This window comes from Bombina bombina, chromosome 4 (genome assembly GCF_027579735.1).
Source record: "Bombina bombina isolate aBomBom1 chromosome 4, aBomBom1.pri, whole genome shotgun sequence".
NCBI classification, from domain to species: Eukaryota; Metazoa; Chordata; class Amphibia; order Anura; family Bombinatoridae; genus Bombina; species Bombina bombina.
The window spans coordinates 539,845,140-539,869,042 of record NC_069502.1 but is presented as its reverse complement, the minus strand read 5'-3'; positions in this window follow the sequence as shown (position 1 = coordinate 539,869,042).

Below are 23,903 nucleotides of genomic sequence, written 5' to 3'. Positions count from 1 at the left end.
ACCAAGGAGGAGAGCGCTGCACTGGTCCACGCCGTCAAGGACTTTTATCCCCAGCTGTTTGGGAACAAGAGGAGCTCGACAGATGCGCCTGTTAAGAAGGCCCTCTGGGAGTCTATCACCAATGCGGTTAGATTGGTGTGTGACGTCCAGAGGACCCAGGATCAGATCATGAGGAGATTCGGAGATATGAGGTTGCGTTTATCGAAAAAAGTCAACCTCATAAGGGACTGGGTACAAGCCCGTAAAAGAGGGGGCCAAAGAAAGGCCCCGCGGAAACTGTACCTACTCCCTTATGAGGTGACTTTATGCGAGCTCCTCAATCTCCGGGTCCCCAAAAGATTTAGATCCTCGCCATCCTCTGCCTCCTCTTCTTCCCTCCCAGCTGCGGGATCTGAAAGTCCTGACGCGGGGGACAGGGCAGATGCTTCTCCGTCCGGTGGCCTGGGAGGAGCCGATAGAGAATCTGAACCAGGTAATTATCCAACTTCATATAATATTTATAATGTTAAAAATCAAAAATGTGTATTTAGTCAGATACTAAACCTATACAGATCTCACAACATACACTACATATGATGTTTAGATATCTGATTTTAGATTATTGACACATGAAATAGGAATGATGTTTCTTGCGCTCTACAGAATATGCGTCACAGAGCGGAAATGTAATTTCGCATCCACGTTAACATGGGTTTGCGGAAAGTGGCATTGCTTTATACATGTTGTTCAAATGACGGATGCGTAATTCCGCTTTGAATCATTGCGCAATGATCGCGAAAATGGCATTTCTCATCCACGTTAACATGGGTTTGCGGAAAGTGGCATTGCTTTATACATGTTGTTAAAAATTAAATGGAAATTCTTAGATTAGTGAAGAATACAGTATTCTTATTTTAAATATTATATCTAATAAAAAACGAATAATACTAATAAATTATAACATATGGCCATCAATTGATGATTATGTAATAACAAGCAGATATTCTTAAAGATACAGTAAACAACACAACTGAAAATAAGAGTCCAGGATATATTTATCATTAATTTAATTGCGGAAACTATTAACTCATGGGACTACCAAAGGATTAATATTTTTCTATTGATTTGTTATTAATGTAAATATTTTAAACATGGCATGATTAGTATTAATGATATGCAATCCGCATTTAATATATTACAGATATGGATGTGGCTGCTGGATCCTCAAGCCAGGGCTTGTCACAGTATGGTATGTCTCATTTTAATTGACATTTGTCTTAGAAACATGGAATGAACATTACATACTAAATACACATTGTTCAATATTTATATGTAATGTCTATTTAATAGATGAAAATTATATAATTATTCGGATATCCTTAAATAACATATTTGATTTTAATTGCATGCTCAATACCATTCATTACATCAACATATGGAGTAGATAATTCATTAACAAACAACAACATTGTGGAATCTATTTAATTTTAGATTAAAGGGATACTGAGCTACAATTATTAATATTGTCTTTCACATACAGTATGCAATATTAATAAACATAACATATAATACTATCATCATATGTGACATATTCTATTGCTAAATGTAGTTTAAAATAAAGAAAGTACGTTTATGTGCATCTAAATATTTGTTGACCAACCTGGGTTTATATTGATGATTGGTGGATACCTTCAACAAACAATATTTATTGAATCCAATATTCCTTATCTGCCTTTAAGATTAATATCGAACAACATTCTAATTATAATAGGAGTCAATGTTAAATCATTTTTTACAGTTTGAACATAGAAATCAATTATTTAAATTAATCATGTCAGTGTCCCTTTAAGACAAAATAGATTCATTCATCTTTACATTATTTTTATTAAAAACTATTGATATATAAATCTAATTATCTGTTGGAGTTACTTTATAGATATCTGCATACTCTAACAGCACCATGATTACATATTTGTAATAATCAAGTTTGTTATGTATTGTGATAAATATGTGTTGTGTCCTAAACAAGATTACTGTACATTGAAAAAATGGGTCGATGTGACACATGTTTGTTTAGATTTGTCAACAGATGCTCCTCAATATGTGGTTTGTGTGTATTCTTGTAACTTCTTAAGGACATATGACGGAATTATTCCGTCATAAAACAATTGAGCAAAGTGAAAGCCGTGTCCTTAAAGGGTTAAGAACATTGATCATTGTGTATATTTAGATATGCAATAGCAGCATCTGAGATGAATTTGATGTCTAATGTAGTCTGACATTAAACATATGTTCAATACAGATATGTTTACAGAATCCACTTGATTCAATCAAGCATTTTCTGGTGTAATGACTGCTCTATTCTTCACATTTTAAAGTTGATTAATGTTAAAATTCTAGACAGATGTGATTTAGTGATATCCAAAATGTGTTTAATAATATATATCTATATCATTCATAGAGAGAGTTGGTGTGGGAAGCCCACAGGAATCCAGCAGTGACATAGAGCCGCCTTTGCGGTCTCCTGGTAAGTCCATTGACTCATTTATATGTAATTGAAGGTGTATTGCTAATCAATATTATGATCATGATTCCGATGAAGCATAACATTATAAAAAATCATAGAATTTATCTTCTGATTATATATTTATTTTTTATATTGAGCGATTAATAATTTCTACTTTATTATTCTACACATTTGTTATTCATAAGATGTCTAACATATGTTTTTTTCAATTTGTTTTTTTGACAACAGTCATCAAGTGATACACACATGAGAAATCTTAAATGTTCTATGTACTATGCTTTTATGAATTTAACATTAAGACAAACAATACATTAATATTCTGATTTATTGACAATAACAAATCTATTGTCATTTGTATGCTCCATCAAAATGATGTAAATCATAACTTTGTGTGTGTATATCTTTAATGCAACATTGATGTGCGTATTTGAGCAACAGTAACATATGTTATAATATCTGATCTTAAGGTGTACACAACATGTTATGTTTTACAGAGATTGATGTCACATGTGGGATGGAGGAGGAAGAGGCTGCCTTGGAGTCTGATGGTATGTGAAATATATCTATCATGTTTCCAACATGTTTCTTTTTTTGAAATCATTTTATTGAAGACATTCAAAGTCTACAGCTTTTTCCCTTTAAAAAGGAATATTATTTGTCTGTTCAAATACACTACTGCCCCCTTTCTATATCAGGCAGCATGAAAATCTGCTTGTATATATTTTTTTAACAATATATAATTCATGCCATCATTATGTCACATGCATATTCCATGCCAAAACACAATAATAAGTTTCACATTGTACAGACAGTCATTGAGATTCATCTGAGTGCCTATATAGATACCATATCCTCATTTCAGAATAGTTTACAGATTCAAACACACTTCGAAGTATATTGAAAACATAATCAATTTGAAATGCGTTGATTTGATGTCAGGATGTATGAGATGTTAATATATTTCTTTTACATTTTCAGATGGATCCACCACTTCTGGTCATCTGGATTCCGCCCCTGCCCAGTCACAGACCCCTCCCCGTGCACACACCCCTGACCATGGCCACACCTCTGCACACACCCAGAGCCCTTCCCATCACCAAACTCATGACCATGCCCCGACCACTGCCAGCCCTTCCCATATTTCATATCCTGTCCCTCCCAAAAAACGCCCAGACACCCCCCTTCGCCGCTCTCCCCGTATTCTGGCCCGTACAGCTGCCCAGACCCAAACTCCCCACTCCCCAGCTGTACGGCCTACCCTGGAGCAGCAGCTCACCACTCCCCAAGCCATTCCCATCCCTCCCCAAGCCAATCCCATCCCTCCCCAAGCCAATCCCATCCCTCCCCCCTGTTTAAACCTTCATTGTCCTGGGTGTCAGATTGTCCTTCCCAGGCACAGCTGTAAGTATCATTCTAAATACACTTTATAAGATACTTAAAGGTACAGTGAAGTTAAATTGGTTAAATTGTGATTCAAATCCAGCATGCAATGTTAAGCCAATGTATAATAGAATACTCTTATGAATTATTCGTCATTCTCTTTATATATTTATGGAAAACAACTTATTCCTATAATTAGTTTAAACAATAAAATAAATGTGGCCATCATTTCTTTATTGTTGGATGAATGTATCCATCAACCAGCATGCACAAACAAAGTTCATCAACAAATATTGGCTTACATAAAAACCAACATTCTTGCATTCAAAATATAGCTTGACAATTAAAACATATAATGAATATGTGTAATTTCTAAAGATTTGTCATGTCATGCTCTATCTGAATCAGTCCATTAAATATTTAGGTTCAGTGTCCCTTTAATTGGATATCACTACATATACCAAACACCACTACTTGGATCCAAAATTTTATGTCCAAATGTGGATACATTATCTCTTGTCTAACCCAGTGGGAATGTAATTTCTTCTGGTTGCTATGTTTACACAGCTTGTCCTCAATGCCAAAATGTTTAAGGATAGGTGTGCCTACCACAGTCTAAATTGAATTTTTAAATTGCTGATGTAAGTACAATGTAAATCCTTTAACAAGATTTGATACACTCAAGCTGTATAAGTGGATCATCTAAAACCAATTAAAGGGGACAACATGTTTGAGTAACATGAGCCTTTAATGATTTCTGTCTGTCTGAATAACCTAATTCATGTGTAAAGAATATATGAAAAATAATTGATGTAAATAATTATTTGTCTTTATGATGACAATGTATGTATTAAAATCTTTTATTCTGTTGTGTAATTATCCTTAATATTTAATTTTATTTTATTTTAGGCTGTGACTCAGCATGGCTCATGCTAGAAGGGATAGCAAGAGTAGAGCAGGCCGTGTTGAGGAACGCAGCTGTCCTGAGAGGGATGAACGACACCATGCAGGCCCAGCTCCGGATTCAGGACTTGACTCTGCGTGAAATTATGCAATTACGTTCAAGGCCTGAATCTGGAGCTGGACATGCACAGGACAATGAAGAGGATGACCAGTAAGTGGAGGATCTGGATATGCTCCATGGTGGCAGATAATAATCCTCCGTCCACATGTTGAATTTGTATTTATATTGTTGCCATTTGGCCTTTTTATCAGTTTTTTGTTGTGCCTGTTGCACTCTTTTACCTTGTCATGTGTCTCCAATGAGGCTATGCTGGCCCTTGGCAACTCTCTTCATGGACTGTGATGCACTGTGTTACCTTGCCATGTGTCTCCAATGGGGCTATGCTGGCCCTTGGCAACTCTCTTCATGGACTGTGATGCACTGTGTTACCTTGTCATGTGTCTCCAATGGGGCTATGCTGGCCCTTGGCAACTCTCTTCATGGACTGTGATGCACTGTGTTACCTTGCCATGTGTCTCCAATGGGGCTATGCTGGCCCTTGGCAACTCTCTTCATGGACTGTGATGCACTGTGTTACCTTGCCATGTGTCTCCAATGGGGCTATGCTGGCCCTTGGCAACTCTCTTCATGGACTGTGATGCACTGTGTTACCTTGCCATGTGTCTCCAATGGGGCTATGCTGGCCCTTGGCAACTCTCTTCATGGACTGTGATGCACTGTGTTACCTTGTCATATGGCTCATATATTCCTTATTTTTACAAGATTATTTATAAACGTTGTGTATGTTTTCTTACATACTAATAAAATACATTTTATTTCACAAATCTTTGTCCTCATTCTTCCTGTTATTTTTAGCAAGCTCTAGTTTATGTTGTTTATCCTTAAAGGGACCTAACAAATATATTTGTTATAATGAAATCATATATGTAAGACAATAGTAAATGACTTTAAGATTAACATCTCCAATGTAATCTTATTATTTGTGTTTATATTATTTTCTCTTAGCTCTATCATTGCCTGATTATGATTAGCAGAGTAATTTCTTTATATATGTATATATATTTTTGTATTTGTGTATATATGTATATTTAAATGTTCAGATCCATGTGTGTATTTATAAACTCTGCATGAATTGATGCACCTTTACCAAATGATCTGAGTATTGATACAATGATATAATCCCTGTAAAGTGTTCATTTTATTTAAATAGTATTGACTATGTGTATGCTCTTTTTAAAAACAAAATAATGTCCCTTTAAGTGATGTTGATCACTATTGTAAATGAATGTATTTCCATTTGTAAAGCGTTTTTGTCCTTTTTACAAGAACAAGGACATATAGTTTTATTAATAAACAATCTTATTGTAATGTTGACAGCACCTGTATTTCATTTTCCAATCTATATTATTGTCAAAGTGTAACCAAATCAATCTCTGTGTGTAATGCAAATAATGTAGATGATGAATATTAGTTAACTAATATGTTAACAAAATACATCTCCTCCCATATATGGCTATAGGTAGGCTGACAATAATTAAACTTGAATAAATGACACGTTTAATCAATCCATGTATAACTATTGTTATTCAACAACAATCCAAACATATCTTAAAACATCAATGGCATATGTATTTCTCATGTGTATCTTTTAAATGTTAAAGATATACACCATAGCTATAGTTCAAGGGACAGTCAAGTCCGAAAAGATGATTCATGATTTGGTGACATTCCTAGATAGCAATCTACACACATACTAGTTCCTAAAATATAAATACGTTTCTTAGTGATATGCCAAGATGTCACTGAGTCCTTGTATTGTCTGCGGTTTTTCAGCGATCTCGGATGCGCCATGTTGCTTAAGACGTCACCTGCCAGGCTGTCCAATGATTCCTTGTATTGACTGACGTTCTTACGTGATCAGGAATATGCCTTTTATTGGATTGCGTTTTGACGCGATCAAGGATGCGCCTTTTTTTTTTGGGCGTTCTTACGTGATCAATAATGTGCCTTTCATTGGATGGCGTTCTTACGTGATCAAGGAAGCGCCATGTTAAGACGGCACATGTAAAGGTAAAAAAACGTGTGATTGGATTGCGTAGTCCCGCAATATTTGTGCACGTTAAAAACGTTTGTGACTGCATGCAATTTTAAAAAGCTTGCGAATATGTATTATTTGCATCATGTTACATTGTTGACCCGTAGCTGATAAAGACCAACACATTCTCTTTTGCTGGATGTCTGGTTGAATCAACGAACGAAAGCAAAATGTTTTCATGCATAGGATATTTATAGGCAAGTGCAAATCTCTACAGTCCATGTTTAATATGTTTGTCAACAATGTTCCTTTTTCTGAAAAATTAATGTTGTGTTTAATGTTGAACATATCTAATTAATAAATATGCGCTATTGTGTTTGAATAAAGTAATCAATATGCATTTATCATATGCTAAATATATGATGCCGACTTCTTCTAAATGTAATTTCGTTGTATATTTTATGAAAGGTTCATTAGACACTCACATTATAAATAAAAATATTTGATTTTGTCTCTAGTTAGATAGTCCATTGTTTAACCAATAGGTTTATTTTGTCTTGTGTTGTAAGAAAATTTAAGTAATTTTCTTACTCCTCGCAAAGCCAATGAGTTTCATGTGAGTACCATCTCCAGCTTTGTCCAGTTTGTGTAAAGGGTCTTTTCATATGTTAATGATGGGGTATTGTGTTGTTTTACGGTTGTAATGGTGGTTCATCTATATTTTCAATATAGCTAACCCTATTTTATTTGCAAGTGTTTGAAGCTTTTTAATATTGATATCAGTATATGTTAATCTTGTTGTTTGTAGTAGTGTCTATTACATACAGTTATGTAAAAAATATAGGATACTGTCCCTTGAATGCAAATGTTGTTTTTTGTATCATGTATGAGATCCACATAGTTTAATCTTCAAATATATTTTTGTTAGCATATTTCCCCCCCCCCCCCACTCCTAAAAGGACTTTAAACCATATTCATTGTTAAAATAAAAATATTTACAATAAAATATTAACACAATAATGTCTCTTAAAGAAAATAGACTTTATTTAACACGTCAATATAAATGTGATTTTAAAAATTATTTTTTGACAAAGTACATGTAGATATACCAACAAGCTTAAAATATGTGTTAGCATATGTAATGTTGTTAAAGGGACAGTTTAGAAAAAAAATTTTTTTTACATTGTTCGAAAAGTCAATTCTGTAATAACAAGGATATCAAATGTTTCTCAACAATTGAACATTTGTCTGGGTTTATTTAAATTTGCTATCTAAACCTATGAGGTTGGTGTGCTCATTTCTTAAATCTTGAAGAGTGCTTGTAATCATTATACAATTTGAGCACTAGAGGGCATTTGGATAGCATTTGTATATGTAAAACCTTGTGCTCATACAGCATATTATTGACCATGTATTGATCATTGATATCTAAAATGTTGTTATGTCAGAACAACAAATAAGTGGTCATTTTTCATAGTCATAGATACAAGGGTAAGCACATAAGTCACACATGTATTTCTCCATGTTTTGTTGTTTCAAACTTTATAATGCGTAATACAGTGTTTTCTTTGTAATCAATAATTTTCTGACTGTCCCTTTAAGCTGTGTTATTGGCATTCAAACAGTAATATGCCATCATGGATAATTGTTATGGTAATTTAGTTAGCGATTCGGGAAACAGTTTGGACATCACATCACAGAAACCAATCAATATCATGAACAAGGATAGGTATGTGATGATGTGGTTTTCACACACTTATAACCCACACTCTGCAAAGAATCTTCCTCCATGGACCCGGTCCCATAGAAGTCGATTATATACAGAGTGTGGTCCACAAGTGTATGAAAACCACATCATCACATACCTATCCATTACACAAAAAAAAAATTTGAAGATGGAAAAAAATACTTACTTCCTCTTCCTTCCCCTCTTCCCACGGGGCTGAGGCTCTGGGAGAGGCAACTGCCGACTCCGAAGAGTCCTCCTTGGAGCTGTTGTGGGAGGAGTGGAAGGAAGAGTACTGGGACGACCAAGGTGAGGAGTAGATGGCTGAGGAGGAGGAGAAGATGGATGAGGAGGAGAAGATGGCTGAGGAGGAGGAGGAGTAGATGGCTGAGGAGGAGGAGGAGTAGATGGCTGAGGAGGAGGATGAGATGGGCCGGCAGGAGGAGATGGCCCAGCAGCAAGAGGCCCAGCAGCAAGAGGCCCAGCAACAAGAGGCCCAGCAACAGGAGGTAGACCAGCATGCGCCTCCCGGAAAAATGTGAACATTTCCTGATGAAGATTAAACATTCTTGTTTGTCCTTCTTGTATTCTATTCAGTATACTGATTATTTCATTTTGGCCTTGAATTATTTGATTCTGCCCATCAAGTATTCTGCGTCGTCCTTCTATGTTTTCTATCCGGGAGGTACGCATCTGGTCTATGTACTCCAGTAGAACCTGCACCTCCGCTATTTCTTCTTGTTGTGCCTGTTGAACCCGTGCACGGCGGGGTGCCCGTGCACGGCGGAGTGCGGGTCTTTGAGGGACCTCGGGTTCCGCGGGTTCCGCGGGTTCAGCGGGATCCTCCTGTGCTTCCGGGGCCTCTTCATCATCTCCCGTGCGCTGTTCGTCACGGGGGGCCTCTTCCCTCCGAAGTGGGAATTCCTCACCACCACTCTCATTCCGGGGAGATGCAGGAGGCTGTGCTGCCTCGTCCCCAGACTCTGTATATAAATAAAGAAAAAAGAAAAAATATATATATATATTAGCATATTTGCAAATCAAGGTTTAAATGACTTAGCTTACGATACAATTACAAATGCAGAATCATTAATCCACTTTGAAATCTAACAAACAATCAATACGATTTCCGCTTTTTCTAAACCGTGTTTGTGATATCTGGTCAATGTGAATGTTTTTGCGTTTGTTTTCAGTCTGTTTAAATGCACACCTAACCTATAGCCTAGATACTGATGTAACCGCAAAGTAATAGAATGCGTGTAAACAGCGTAATAGCATTAATCTGATCCTTAACACATGAAACCCAATGTTTTATCTTTCATGATTTAGAAGCATACATTTAGTATCAACTTTCGAATGTACTTTTCTTATCTAATTAGCTTCATTCTCTGGATATTCTTTGCTGAAAAGCATATCTAAATATGCTTATAAGATGCTGATTGTTAGCTGAATATAGCTGCCTCCTGTGATTGTTTCACCGTGTGCATGGCTATTTCTTCATTAAAATATATCTCAAAAATGAATCAAATTAGGTAATATAAGTACATTTGAATGTTTTGTCAAATTGTATTCGCTACCTCAATCATGAAAGTAAATGTTTGCGTATAGTGTCCATTGAAATACATTCGTATGTGAAATTATTGTTCAATGAGCTTACCGTCAGATGAGAGTGGCAGGTTCCCGGTATCGATTCCTCCGATACCGACTACTTCCACCTCGGAGATGCTGGGCCGCAACATTTCCTCCCATCTGCAGTACTCCATTTCAAGGGCAGGGCCGCCACCGGTCCCTGCGGCATGTCGGGCCTCCAGGCTTAACTTTTTTTTAAGTTCAAGTTTACAGTCCCGGTACCGATGTTTGATAGAATCCATATCCCGGTTCCGGCCACCCACTGCATTGACTGCATTCCTAATCTCGTTCCAGAGCCTCCTCCTGTCAGTCGGGGTGGTCTTCTGGTGCTGCAGCATCCTATGCCTGGCCATATAGGCCTCTACGAGGGCCTCCTTCTCCTCCATTGTAAACCTCGCCTCCCTAGTCGCCTTGGCCTTCCCCTGTGACGATGCCCTCTGTTTCCCGGACTGTGAAGCCCTACTCTGACCGCCACTGGGCCCAGCCACTTGGTCATCTTGAACCAAGTGGCTGGGTCCACCCACCGCTTCCACCCCCGCTTCCTGCCCCCCTTCCTGCCCCCCTTCCTGCCCTGTTCCTCTCCCCCTCCCTCTACTCCCCCCTCTACCTGTCCCCTGCCTGGCCTCCATCTCCTCCCTAAACTAAACCCCAAATAATCAAACAAAAAGTGAGTGTGATGAAATGAAAGGGGGTCAAAATAAAGAACTAAAAAGACAAAAAAGGTGCTTAAAGTGTGAGGGATGTAAAAAAAACAAAGAGGGTAAGGAGTATTTAAATAAACGAAAAGAATAAGACTAAAAGGAGGATATGTAAACTAAATGTAACTAGGGGATGGGTATGGGATGGGTATGGGGTATGGGATAAGAGTAAATGGGATGAAAGGGAATGGGACTACAAGGAATGGGGTATGGAGTGTAGTATGAGGGGGTAGGGGGTATGGAGTGTATGTAGTGTTATTGATAAGTGTATGTATGTATTGAATGTGTTTGCGTGTAAATGTGTTAAGTGTACAGATAAATCACTCGCTCGCTAACTAACACTACTTCTAATTCTCAATAACAAACACTCCCACTAACGCTCACTAACTACCACTAACTGACGCTCACACTAACAACTATCACTAATAACTCCCACTAACTCACTCACGCTCCCACTAACAGACTCTCTCCCACTCCCACTAACTCCCACTAACTCACTCACTCTCTCACGCTAACACTACCAACTGACTATCTCACGCTAACACTACCAACTGACTCTCTCACGCTAACACTACCAACTGACTCTCTCACGCTAACACTAACTCACTCTCAAAAATTCGCAAACTCTCTATTCTTAAATCTCCAAAGACCCACCAGCAACACAGTCAAAGAAGCCATGCTTGTGTGGTGCTTATATACCCTGTGTAAATGTTTAATGATGTCCCAATTTCCATTGTAATTAGTGTTCAGGTGTGCTTTATTAGCAATTAATATTATTGCAATGTGTATTAGGTGTGTTAATTTGCGCATGCTCATTTAGAGTTGGTATTTGTGGAATGTGTAGAATGCGATGATGTCATAGTGTTCGTTTTCGCTTTCATTGTCCAAAAGTATTCTTTTTAAATGTGAATTTGCGATGGTGTGTTCTTCGTGAAGTGTTGTATATGTATGTTTTTCATAATATATAATGATATTGAATGCGATTTTGTTTCTAGTGTATGTATATATTTTTTAATCCTTGTTGTTATTGTGCGATTTTCCGCATCTTAAAGTATATGCGTATTCCCCGTATAAATAGTATTAAAACTTCCCCCGCTTGTGAATGTGTAATGCTTGTGTGCTTTGTTGATTGATTGTTGTTGTGACATTTGCGGCGTGTTATTGTTGTGCATGATGTGGTATGCGTCATATGACCGAGCTGTGCGTATTCTCGCGAGATCGAGTGTTAGGTTAAAAGAGGCAATTTATTTGCTTTCCCATTGATCTCTATTGGAGACTGTCTAACGCGGGCAGGATTACGCGTGTGACATACACGCGTTAGGAGCATCGTTAGATGGTCTTATATTAACTCTAAATACCGGAGTCAAACAATGACGTGCGTTAGACATAAACACGCGTGGCGTTAACAGCCCATCTACCGCCGAACTCTAAATCTAGCCGTAAGTTATGCTTCAGTTTGCCTCACCCATCTACATCCTGCCCAGTTATTTCTTAGATCTGTGCAAGGAGTCATTTCCATCTACTCTTTAATTGACAACAGCAAGTGCATCCCTGGTCTGCTCTAGATTTGAAGGGGAAAAAAATGTTTTTGCTAATTATTAAAACATTTCTTTTGTACATAGTCCTTAAATGCTGATATATTATATGCATGAATTAAACATTTAAGAAAGAGAAAAGGTGGAAGGGTAATATTTTTTGTAATCCTGTGGTCAATACATGATAGACCAAACGTGTGGTTGAAACAAGTACATTACTTAGTTTAACAGAAGTTTCCACCACATATCAAAATTAAATAAATGTTAGTTACATGAGTCAGTGTATTCTCCTTTAAATATAACTTTTATTGACCAAATTTAAAATATTGTCAGTGTTTCATGCAATTGTGCACTGACACAAAAACGTATTAAGAATGCCTCAAATTGGAATAGTTCAAATGTTTACTATTATTGTATCCAGGAAAGTTGTATCATATATAAAAACTAATATAAATTCTTTTTCAGGAGTTAATAATTTTATATTTATTTTTCATGATGACTACAATTATCTATTCAAATGTAACTTGAGAAAATTGGATGAATATTTTACCTTTTATCCCCCTCATTTATATATTCTCTATGATATTAGTATTATTGGTCAGATTCCATTAAGCAAGTTAAAAATGAAATAAAAATGGAGATGATGCTCCTAAGTCATCCCTTGACACAAGTTTCACCAAACGCTTCTTCAGACTTTAACATTAAAGTAAATATCCCTTTTAAATAGATATATAACTGATTTAATGCAATTAAATTGGTTACAGCAACATGAGTTACTACACAGAATCATTAGGTTTCATTGTTAAAAGATAATATAAAAAGCATGTGCTTTGTTCGTTTATTTATGAATTGTTTGTAAAATCCATTGAGGTTTTCAAGATAAAGAGAAAAAAAAGTATTTATAATGGAAAGATTAAAACACTTAGTTATAAACCTAACATACCACAGAATTTTAAATAATATGATTTATCAAAATGTCAATCTAAAGTTTAATGTTGCCCAGGGAATAATTCTGCTGTTGTAAATGTATTAGGTAATGCAAATTGCTTATCAGTACGGACTCACTAATGAGGAAATGCAGTCAGGTCCCCAAGTTCAACAATTAAAGTTTATCTTTCAACAAAGCTCAGTAGGCAGTCTAAAGAACATTACTGATTACTAAGAAGTAATAACCCCCCCGACCTAAACATAATTAACCAATGAGTACATGTTCTGCAGTCAACAAAAGCAGCGATTAAATTAAATGCTTAAACCTCTCTAATGTACAACTAAAAAATGAAATCTTCTCTAAAAAATGAGCTGGTACCGAAATATCAGAAGAAATACAAATAAATAATACTTAAGTAAAATGCAGCAATTTAAATATTAAAATAAGATTAAATTATAATTTTTCTTTGTAAATCGAATACTGCTGTATTTAAAAAAAAAAAAAGCATTTTTAATTACTTTTTGTGAGCATCAGAGGCGTAACTAGAAACCACAGGACCCAGGTGCAACCACCTCCCCCCCCCCCAAAATGTGAATTTGATACATATCTTTTTTTTAAAAATGTGAATCAGATTACATGTCTGCAAAAGAAGGTACCCTGTGAGATGGTATGACCCCCTATTACTGTATATAGTGACACTGTTTAACCCACCAGTATTGTATATAGTGAGTCAGTAACACAATCTGTAATCTGCCGGTGAGATGGCTGGCCTGACCCTACCCACCCCAGTACTTTATAAAGTGACCACAGTAGTCAGTAGTCTGTATATAGTGATACTGTATAGTGACACTGTTTACCCCCCACCTCCATGCTGTAGTAGCAAGGTTTGTAATTTGCTGGTTCCACAAACATACATACACACATACACACAGTCACATACATACACACATACACACAGTCACATACATACACACACACACATAAACACCAATGGGTAAAACAGAAACACTAACCCCTGTAGTCAGAGACACGAGCAGTGGCGTATTTAGGTTTTGTGCTGCCCTAGGCACACACAATTCTGCTGCCTCCCCCCCCCACCAAAGGTTTTAGGCCTTTTTTGCCTTTATATTTTTCTGGCCATGGTATAAAATTACATTTTATTAATTTTTCATAACAATTTCAAAGTAAATGTTTTCTAGGGCTAGCAAAACACTTTTATACATTCAGGTGTACTGAATTGCAAAAAAAATAGTGTTTCAATTTCAAGTTTTTATGACCATAATGGTTATTAACCATTATGGTCTTAAAAACATGAAACGCCTTTATTTTAATATGCAAGTTACATAAATACAGCTAATAACGTTTCAGGGCTAACATGCCTCCTCATTAGGCCACCCACAAATGTGAAACAACTAAACATTTTTAGTCTATAACCAATACTTTCTCACCAATCAAAAGAAATATGAATAACAATTATCATAGGCTTACCACTTCTTTTAAAATATAATATTAATGCCAAAAGATAAATGTGTTTCCCTGCAATTTAAATCTGTAAAAAACTATTTTGTTCACAGATTTCCCAAAACGGTGACACAAATACACAGCTCACAATTTTTCTGAAATTTACTGGTTCATCCCAAATAAGCAACTCTGTCAAGTTTTAAGCACTTCCGTTATTTATCAAAAAATGTATGTTTCAGTTACTCTCAAAGAACCAGCAGTCCAGCAGGAAATGTATGCTTGTGCATAGCTGATAACCTAGTTATACTTTGCTTACTAAAACGTACGCAAAAAATACTAGTCAAAGTGCAGTTCACAAAAAAGGACATAGGTCACATTCATATAATAACCAAAATTGATAGATGGCAGATGAAAGTGAACAAAAGCTATTTACTTAAAGAAGTGATATCCATTTCCAGATGTTCATATATATAGCGGGATCCACCAAACTAACACACCTCTATCGTTGGTGGTGTGAATGGAGTCTTCCTAAAATCCTGATGTAAGGGCGGAGAATATATTATGGTTGGCGCCTATTTTAAATCCTTTGTGCTTTGTCACTAATAAACACTTGCTTTGGTACTACTAAAATTGTCATTTTTAAGACAGGGTATGCAAATTATCTTTTTTTATTAACAATCGGCATAGCTACTGAACTTGAAGGAGCCAGTCTCAGTGATCTATACTTAGTCAAACTTAAAACACATTAGCATTTATTCCAGTATAAGCCATAGAACAGGAGACAGCAAACACTGTACTGTTAAAAGTACCGTGTTTTGCTGTGTCCTGTTCTACGGCTTATACGGGAATAAATGTTACGTGCTTCAAGTTTGACTATAGATCCGTGAGGCTCCTGATTTAACTATATACCGTGACCGTCCATTACCGTTTCTTTCCTTCTATACAGACACTAATAAAAAGCATTGGTGTCAGTGGGGTGCGCTTTTACAGGTCCTGTGAAGATGTGTCCCATCTGCTTTACTTTTAGGGCAGAATCAGATTAAACTATGAGTGCGCAGCATGATTGTGTCTGGGATAATCAGGCAATGTCTTAAGTGAGTTGTGCTTGCCACCCAGTGCCACCCCTCCCAAATCTGCCGCCCTAGGCACGGGCCTTGTTGGCCTAGGCCATAATATGCCCCTGGACACTAGTGAAGCATCATGTCACACTCACATGATATCAGTGCAGGCAGTGGCAGGTCAACGTTTTTTGTTTTTTTTAAGCTGGGCCCCACCCTCAGAGTGTGACATCTGCACCCCCTGTAGTTCTGTCCCTGGTGTGCGTGTGGTTAGTCCTTATTATCCAACAAGCTTCTGCAGATCCTTTGTACATTTCCTGATATTTTCTAAATCCCAATTAATAGGTTTTGCCTTTTCATGCAAATTTGAGTTTCCTGTTTAATTGTAATGCAGTATGTGACTTGCATGGAACAATAGACAACACAAGTGTAGTTTCAGAGTTCTACAATATTTTTGCTGTTGTGAATTCAGACATATTTATTGCCTTGTATGTTTTAAAAATATTCCTATTTATAGTATAAACTGCTCAAATCCTTTTGCCAACTTTACATGGTTTTATGATTTGCAGTATCTCTGTTTATTCAAAATTCACATTTTTATGTTCAACAGGAAAATTGAAACAAACATCTATCTTAAATCATAACCAGCTGTGGCTAATATTATAGGGAGACTTACTCTTGTTACTTTGAAGCCAAAGCAATTCTGCACCCAGTAAATTGTATTCCCTTAGCCAAAAGTTTGTTATAGGCACAGTACAGAAGCTAGTTAGAATTGTAGTGTTGATTGCTTATCTCATCTAACTAGTAATAAATGGGCTGTAATACATGGATCTGAAACAAACTAAAGTTTCCCAGATCCAAGCTCCAAACAGATCTCGAGCACAATATATTTTCAATCATTTAATTTTAATATATTTTTATTTGGAAAATCATAATCGCCCCTATTATTCTTTTGTATACATAATAATAGTTCAGGAACTTTAGCTTTGTAAGCATGCCTCTCAGTGTTCTTTTACATACATCTCAGTATTTTTTACATAGAAAGAGAAGACATATAGTCATTAAGAAAGAGTTCAAATAAGTTATTTAAAACCAAAGATATTCATCCAATTAAATATTTGTTGTTAACTACAAATGTAATATATAAATTCACTGTCACTAAATATTTTTGAGCAGATTAATATTTTCTTTCATAAAAGTGATAAAAGTCCACAAGCCATTACTTCTGGGAAAGGCCACAAGTAATTAGGGCAAAATAACCAAATAGCTGCTTTAGATAAAGCAAAAACATTGCAATGGTTGAAATAAGTAAAAATATGAGAAAAGACCAAGTAGCTGTCTTGCAAATTTGATCAACAGACACCTACTTCATAAAAGCCCAGGAAGTAGCAAGTGGCCTAATAGAATGGGCAGTAATATGTTTAAGAGTAGGCTGTCCAGTCTCTAAGTAAACCTTACAAATCGAAAGCTTCAGCCAAGATGCTAATGAAACAGCTGTAGCTTTCTTACTCTTCCTAGAACCGGAAAAAGTAAATTTATGCTTACCTAATAAATTAATTTCTTCTATGATACAACAAGTCCACGGATTTATCCTTTACTTGTGGGATATTATCCTCCTGCTAACAGGAAGTGGCAAAGAGCACCCCAGCAGAGCTGTCTATATAGCTCCTCCCTCCCCAGTCATTCGACCGAAGGTACAGGAAGAAAAAGGAGGAACTAAAAGGTGCAGAGGTGACTGAAGTTTTATTCAAAAAAATATAATCTGTCTTAAATTGACAGGTCGGGCCGTGGACTCGTTGTATCATAGAAGAAATGAATTTATCAGGTAAGCATAAATTTACTTTTCTTCTATAATATACGACAAGTCCACGGATTCATCCTTTACATGTGGGATACAATACCAAAGCTACAGGACACGGATGAACGGGAGGGACAAGACAGATGCCTAAACAGAAGACACCACTGCTTGAAGAACTTTTCTCCCAAAAATAGCCTACAAAGAAGCAAAAGTATAAAATTTGTAAAATTTGGAAAAGGAATCCAGGTTTGGTACGCAAAACCACCTTATCAGAATAGAAAACAAGATAAGGCGAGTCGCATTGCAATGCAGATAGTTCCAAAACTCTTCGAGCCGAAGAGATAGCAACTAAAAACAGAACTTTCCAAGATAGAAGCTTAATATCTATGGAATGCATAGGTTCAAACGGAACCCCTTGAAGAACTTTAAGAACTAAATTCAAACTCCATGGCGGAGCAACAGGTTTAAACCAGGCTTGATTCTAACTAAAGTCTGACAGAACAAATGAACGTCTGGAACATCTGACAGACGCTTGTGCAGTAAAATTGATAAAGCAGATATCTGTCCCTTTAGGGAACTAGCTGATAGCCCCTTCTCCAATCCTTCTTGGAGAAATGACAAAATCCTAGGAATCCTAATCTTACTCCATGAGTAGCCTTTGGATTCGTACCAATAAAGATATTTACGCCATATCTTATGATAAATTTTCCTAGTTACAGTTTCGAGCCTAAATCAAGGTATCTATGACCGACTCAGAGAATCCCCGCTTGGATAAAATCAAGCGTTCAATCTCCAGGCAGTCAGCCGCAGAGAAACTAGATTTGGATGCTGGAACGGACCTCGAATGAGAAGGTCCTATCTCAGTGGCAGTGTCCATGGTGGAAGAGATGACATGTCCACCAGGTCTGCATACCAAGTCCTTCGTGGCCATGCAGGGGCTATCAAAATCACCTCTTTCACTTTACCCTTCCTAGTACTTAGAGTAGGCAAAGAGAATGACTGGGGAGTGGAGTTAAGGGAGGAGCTATATAGACAGCTCTGCTGTGGTGCTCTTTGCCACTTCCTGTTAGCAGGACGATAATATCCCACAAGTAAAGGATGAATCCGTGGACTCATCGTATCTTATAGAAGAAATTGAACAAACAGAACAAAATAGAGGATTGTCTAAATTCCTTTGTAGCCTGTAAATATAATTCCAAAGCTCACGCAACATCCAAATTATTATTATTATTTTTTTAAATATCATTTTTATTAGGTCGAACAGAGTACACATATACAGCATGGTTCAAATGTACAAGTTACATGTGATAAGCAATATTACATATATCGCTTTGATACAGAGATGAAGTTAAACTTAGCCGTCATGTCAATCATTTTGTCTGAGTTTAGGCATTTTCTGTTACATACAATGACATATGAGAATAGTATCGCTGTCACCATGTGCACCCCTCCCACCCAACGTTCCTTTTTCCTTTATTCTTTAACTTTAGCCAACAATTCCCTAAACTTTAATAATTCTAGCTAACTGCTTCCTATCAACCTATATTACTCCCAACCCAAACAGGCATGCTGGGTACTGAACCATTAGTGAAAACGGGACCCGGCAGAGGAGGGGGAAAGAAACGAGAGAGAAAAAAAAAAGAGAGGGGGGTAAAAGGGGCAAGAGGAGGGACAAGGGAGCGGGGGGGTGATGACTCGGTTGAGTGTGGGAGGGAAAGTGTGGTGTGTGGGGTTAGGCATCTAGCAAATGTTCCCATTCTCCTCTGAGAGAGTCCTCCATGAAAATCATGGAGTCCCTGAATGGTTTGGTAATTAACCTCTGAATGTCTAGCTCAAAGGTAAGGATAAGTCTGCGCCATTTGCGCAGAAATAAACTCAGCCTGTTCTGCTCATCCATTCTAACATCCATTTGCTCAATGAATATTTGAGATTGTAACACATTTTTAAAGCCCTTGAATTCTCTATCCAGTGTTTTAGTATGTGTTTTCTCGCCACTAGTATAATTAGGCTCAAGACTGAGTTGTGTTGTTTATGCTGTTCATCCCACTTCAAGAATATTATAGTTTAAGGGTGTATGTGAAGCTGTATCTGAAATTTCTGTTTCAGCCAGAATTGTATTTTACCCCAATATTGCCTAATTGGAGGGCATCCCCATATATAGTGTAAAAGACTATTGTTATCTAGCGCACATTTAGCGCTTCTGTTCGGACACGTAGGTATCCATTTTGCCAATGTTCTTGGTGTAAAGTATGCCCTATGTAGAAAGCGTACTTGGGATTCCCTGTACATGGCGGACAATGTAGCTTTCCTCGTTTTTACCATACTGTTCCTTATCTCCATCCATGTGACCCCCTCCAAACTCTCTCTAACCCAACCCGCTTGTATGGATGGCTGTAGGCTTGTAAGGCGGTGTTGTAGAAGTATTTGGTAGGTTTCTGAGAGTGAGAATCTGCCCATTAAGTATAGTGATTGAGGGAGACGGAAGGGGGAACCCTCCCAAAAGTCTGTATTGTCTCTGACCAATGCCCCGATACAATGACGTGCCTGAAGAAAGGCAAAGAAGTGGGTTCTAGGTAAGTCATAGTCCCTTTGTAAGGCACTGAATGTCTTGACTGTTTTAGTTAGCGGGTCTATTAGGTGTTTGAGTGACTTTATCCCTTTTTCCTCACAGATTTTAAAGGGCAGGGTTTCCGATCCCGCTGGGAAGTCTGGACTTTTCCCGATGGGTAATTAGTACGAGGCATAACAAGCCCTGCCCAGGTATTTGTGAGCCTGCTGCCAGGCCTTTAATGGGTCTTTGAATAGTATACTGAGGCCCAAGGCCTTCAGAGACCTCGAGTCTGCGACGTGCGGGAGATAAGCCAGGGACACATTTCCCAGTACCGCCTGTTCCAGGTTCGGCCGGCAGAAATGGTTAGTGCCAACCTGCCAGTCCAGTACCAAACAAATCAGTGTGGCCCAGTTATACAGTCTGAAGTCTGGGAGCGCCAGACCTCCATTATTAAAGTTCATATGCAGTTTATCTCTTGAAATCCGCATTTTTTTCCCCTGCCATATGAAACCCTGAGCTGCAGAGTTTAAGAGTTTGACGTCAGATTTGTTCAAAAGCAGGGGAAGCATAAGCAGTGGGTAGAGAACACGGGGTAGCACAACCATTTTAAGTAAGGCAACCCTTCCCGACAGTGATAATGGTAAAGACCTCCAGCCATTCATTTGAGCTTGTACTTTAGCACATATAGGAGTTAGGTTGTTGGCATACAACTTATTGGGGTTAGCCGAGATCTTAATGCCGAGGTACGTGATGTCATGTCTAGCCACTGTGAAGGGGTACTTAACATCCAAGCCGTCTACTTTGTTAAGCCAGATGATTTCCGATTTTCATACATTTACTTTATAGCCCGAGAATAGACCAAAGTCAGTAAGATTATTCATGATACCAGGTAGATGCGTCCGAGGTTCTTGCACAAAGAGGAGCATGTCATCTGCATAAAGTGCCAGATGTTGTGGGTCTCCTGCTACGTCGATTCCAGGGAAATCCTGCCATAATTTGATAGCCAAAGGCTCCAGTGCTATGTTAAAGAGCAGGGGTGACAAAGGGCACCCCTGCCTCATGCCCCTGTGCAGTGAGAAGTTGGACGAGAACACATTGTTCACTAACACATTAGCCGTGGGAGAATGGTACAGATTTTTAATAAGGGTGAGGAAGGGATCCGAGAAGTTAGCCTGAGTCATGGTGTTGAACAGGTGACCCCACTCCACATGGTCGAAGGCCTTCTCCGTGTCAAGCGACAGCAAGAAGGCCTCCGGCCTAACTCTCATCCCGTTATCTCATGAACCAGCCCAGAAGTGTTGGACTATCTGCAGGACCCTACGTACATTGACGACCGACGAGCGTGCATGCATGAAGCCCGATTGGTCCTAATGGATGATACTAGGCAGAATAAATTTTAGTCTCTCGGCGAACAACTTAGTAAGGATCTTGTAGTCCGAGTTCAATAACGAGATCGGTCTATAAGATTCGGGTAGCAAGCAGTCTTTCCCTGTTTTCGGGATTAACGTGATGGAGGCCGATAGGAATTCAGGGGCAGGCGTCCTTTCCTCTCTAAAATAGCCAGTGAATAAGTCCACAAGTGGGGGGGGGGCACCTGTGGCTTGAGCAGGCAGTAGAATTCGATTGGCAACAGTGACATGGTCATAATAGTTCTCTCAACCTCCTCCCTTCCTATGGGTGCATTTAGTTTACCTAGCTGTTCCTCAGAGATTTTTGGGATTACAATCGTCCCCCAGAATCTATCCCTTACATGATCTCCAGGGGGGAGTTCACTAGTGTATAAGGAGGAGTAGTAGGAGGCAAGGGCCTCTGCTATTGATTTCGAGTCCCGGAAAACCGTGCCTCTCGCCTTTACCGCCGCAATGTGTTTGGAAGAGGTGTTCAATTTCACCAGGGTATCTAGAAGCTTCCCAGATTTGTCCCCATACCGGTAATATTTACCTTGGTTCTGGAGGAGCGCCTGAGAGGCCTGGTGGGCTAGGAGTGCATCATACTCTGTCTTTATACCAACATATTTAAGATATATACGATTAGAGGGGGTGGTGCAATAATCTCGGTAAGCCTCCGCTAGGCTATCTCGCAATTGCTCAACCTTTTCCCTGCATTGTTTTTTCCTACGGGCTAAGTAGGCGATAATGTTACCTGAGAATAGTTCCGGTGTGTTTAAGTGTTGGATGTTGTTAGTTCTATAATCATCCCAACAATTTACCAAGTAAGCTTGGAATTCCTGGGATGTCACTAGATATTTTGGGAATCGTAGAGTACGCCTGTTACCCATCTTGGGGACTACGTCAAGAAAGAGCGTGATGGGGGCGTGGTCCGAGACAATGACCTCTCCGATTTTTGTATCAATTACTTGGGTTATTAAAGAGTTTGAGATCAGGTAGAGGTCAATACGAGACATGGAGGGAGCCGCACGGGAGATGCAGGTATAGTCTCTGCCATCCGGATTAAGTTGTCCCCAGATATCAAGTACATCTAGGGTACTACACAGCCTCTCAAAGACCTCTGTCTCAAATTTATCTGATACCTTGGGAAGCTTCTTTTTTGTGCATCTATTGAGATCCCTAAGTCTGTCACAGTGAGGGTTTGGGGTCAAATTGAAGTCCCCTCCCAGTATTATGTGAGTACCTAAGTAAGGTGTAAGTGTGTTTAAAATAGAATCCCAAAACTTTCTATCCTTTTGGTTCGGGGCATAGATATTACATAGCGTGTAGATGTTCTCCAAGATGCAAATCTGTGCAACAATGTATCTACCTTCGGGGTCTTTGAGCACCTCCAGAACCTTGTATTCTAATTGTTTACCAAAAAGTATAGCCACCCCTCTGCTAGCCATTTTGTAGGAGACGTATTCCACCCTCCCCACCCAGTCAGTTCTTAATTTGTTGTGTTCCGAATCTGAAAGATGTGTCTCTTGTAGAAATACAATCTCTGCACGTTTTTTCCTAAGGTGTTTCAAGATTGATTTCCTCTTAACAGGGGAATGTATCCCCCCTATATTCCAGGAGTATAAGTTATATCTTGGCTAACATATAAAGAACTCAACTAAGTGCAGAAACAACACTGACAAAACTGCATGACTTGTAGGAAGAGCAAGGGGCAGGGGCATGGGAAGGGAGGGGGGGAGGAAGGGAAAGAGAAGAAAAAAAAAAGGGGGAGGGACACACCTCTCTTTCTTTTCCCTTCTCTTTAACATGTCCCTGAGGCGTGGGAATGGGCTCCTGGTTCAGCCCTTCACCACGCCACCTCCTCGCCAGGTCCCAGCTACTAGGCAAATTTGACTGCGTCACTGTAAAAGAACATAAGTTTGTCATAGAAATCCATTCTAATACATCTTTTACATCATAATCAGTAAAGATTAGCGTGTTATGACAAATACATTTTCGTTCATTTTTGCCTCTGTGTGAAAGCAGTTCCCACGCAACAAATCCAACAACACACTCAAAACATTTTATGTAAAACTTTGTAGAGTAGCAGCCAATTTGGCCTTCTGTGCTTCTCGTCTGGGACCAAAACTGAGTCCCATCTTCCCCAAACCCAACAGTGAACCTAGAATATAAACTCCAAGAGCGGGGGGCCCCTACTAGGGAGGACTCTAGTACCCAGAGAATAAACTGAGTCAAATTTGATACCA